The sequence below is a fragment of the Austrofundulus limnaeus genome, unplaced genomic scaffold (assembly GCF_001266775.1).
Source record: "Austrofundulus limnaeus strain Quisiro unplaced genomic scaffold, Austrofundulus_limnaeus-1.0 Scaffold474, whole genome shotgun sequence".
In the NCBI taxonomy this organism is placed as follows: domain Eukaryota; kingdom Metazoa; phylum Chordata; class Actinopteri; order Cyprinodontiformes; family Rivulidae; genus Austrofundulus; species Austrofundulus limnaeus.
Genome location: NW_013952876.1, coordinates 199,224 through 201,095, shown reverse-complemented (window position 1 = coordinate 201,095; position 1,872 = coordinate 199,224). Strand labels below are relative to the sequence as shown.

The 1,872-nt window shown below is 39.8% G+C and overlaps 1 protein-coding gene across 1 annotated transcript in view; it reads right to left on the bottom strand.

Annotated features, from left to right (window-relative positions):
• The window catches only part of s100t (S100 calcium binding protein T), a 4,170-nt gene extending 2,564 nt beyond the window's left edge, over positions 1–1,606 (bottom strand). Inside the window, exon 1 of the mRNA XM_014025431.1 lies at positions 1,135–1,606. The gene's annotated coding sequence lies outside the window, so the exon portion shown is untranslated. The remainder of the gene's footprint in view (positions 1–1,134) is intronic.
• Between the last annotated feature and the right edge of the window lie 266 nt (positions 1,607–1,872).

The following is a 1,872-nucleotide window of genomic DNA, read 5'->3' as shown; positions in this document are numbered from 1 at the left end:
GTGTAAGAATAACCATCTTGTTTTCAGAATGTGTAAGATTATTTGTCTAGTTAGTCTGAAAATTTGACTCTAATTAAGTCAAACATTTCTGCCAGTGGAGTAAGAAAATTTTACTTGGTAAGACTCTTGAAATACTTGATTTGATTCAATTTTTTCTATTTTCAAGAATGCTCTATAGCGCCTCTAGTGTTTAAGTGTCTAAACACTAGAGGCGCTTGATTCTTGAAATAAGAAAAAATTGAGTCAAATCAAGTATTTCAAGAATCTTACCAAGTAAAATGTTCTTACTCCACTGGCAGAAATGTTTGACTTAATTAGAGTCAAATTTTCAGACTAACAAGACAAATAATCTTACACATTCTGAAAACAAGATGATTATTCTTACACAATCAGTTCTTGTTTAGTAAATCAGTCTGAAAACAAGATCAAAAAGACTTTTTGGCTGATATAAGGTTTTAAAACTTGGTAAGATGGACAGTTTTTGCAGTGAAGGAAAGATGAGCGACAGGACATGGGCACTTCAGGGGGCCAATCAGATTTCAGGCAGGGGTCAATGCCCCAGTGGCCCCTCCCCTAGAACCACCCCTGCAGAATCTTCTGTTTATAAATAAAACATCTTCCAAGTTGGAACCCCAGCCTCAGATAAATGTTAATTCTGTCGCCTAACGTGGAGTTTTCCATCCCTGTCAGCCATCCTGATGAGATTGGATAAACTGATCCCCACGGTTTGATCTCGGCCCCTCTGTGTGGACCTCTAGCAGCAGCTAATGGACACCTGAGCCAGATGATAGGGGTGAAACTCTAACCTGGAACAACCAGAACAAGTCCAAGGCAACTGGATCTGGCTTTGACTTTAGTTTCTAACGAACAAACACCGGAGACAAGTTCAACTTTAACCCTTTAAACTGAGAGGACTTTTACTTACTGAGCTAACATCTTATTTTGTTTCTTGATGGCACAAATCAGCAGATGAAACATGAACAGAAGTTTTTCCACTGCTGCTCAGGAAATAAGACAAATTGAGGTTTTAGAGCTTTTTTCGGATTAATGACATGAACACGTTGTACCATCGTATGAATAAGCATTTACCAGTCAGAAAATGTCAGAATTGTACATCCTCCTCATCGTTCTTACCTGAGTGGAGACGAGCTGCTGGCCTGAGGATGAGGAACAAAGACAGGAGCTTGCTGATGTGGGAGGATGTGGACAACGGCTCCTTAAATACACCCCCTTACTCCTCCCAGAGCACCTGTCTCCCTCCTTCCACCTGTTGCCCCTCTCCTCTCCTCCACCGTCTCCGTTTACGCATCAGACACCTGCCATCAGCTTGGCCGACACGTGTCACGTCCACCTCCCCCTTCATTTACTGCCTGTCCAACAGAAAAGATTGATGGTGCAGGAAACACCACCGTGCATTAAGGAAATGAAATGTTGCTTTCACGTTAAAGGCCTGGCATTCCTCGAACCACGCTTCCTTTCAAACCACAGTTAAAGGTGAAGATCATCTTTTAGTGAGAAGTGTTGAAGTATTTTGGTCAAAACTCGGAAATAATATAATTTGCCATCTGTATGTGATCTTGCATGAGCTGATAGGGATGTGTTGTGAATGACTGTCAGTGACCACAACAAAAACTCAAGCAGTAACACTATACTTATTAGCTCTGGAGCTAACACCTCATTTCATAATATATAGTCTATATTTTAACAGGAGCTAATGCTATACTAATTAGCTTTGTAGCTAACACCATATATCACTATATATATATATATAAATGTAAATTTGATTGGGAGCTAATGCTATATTTAATAGCTCTGGAGCTATTTTATCGCCATATACACTTTAGCTTTACAGCTTACGCAATATATATATAT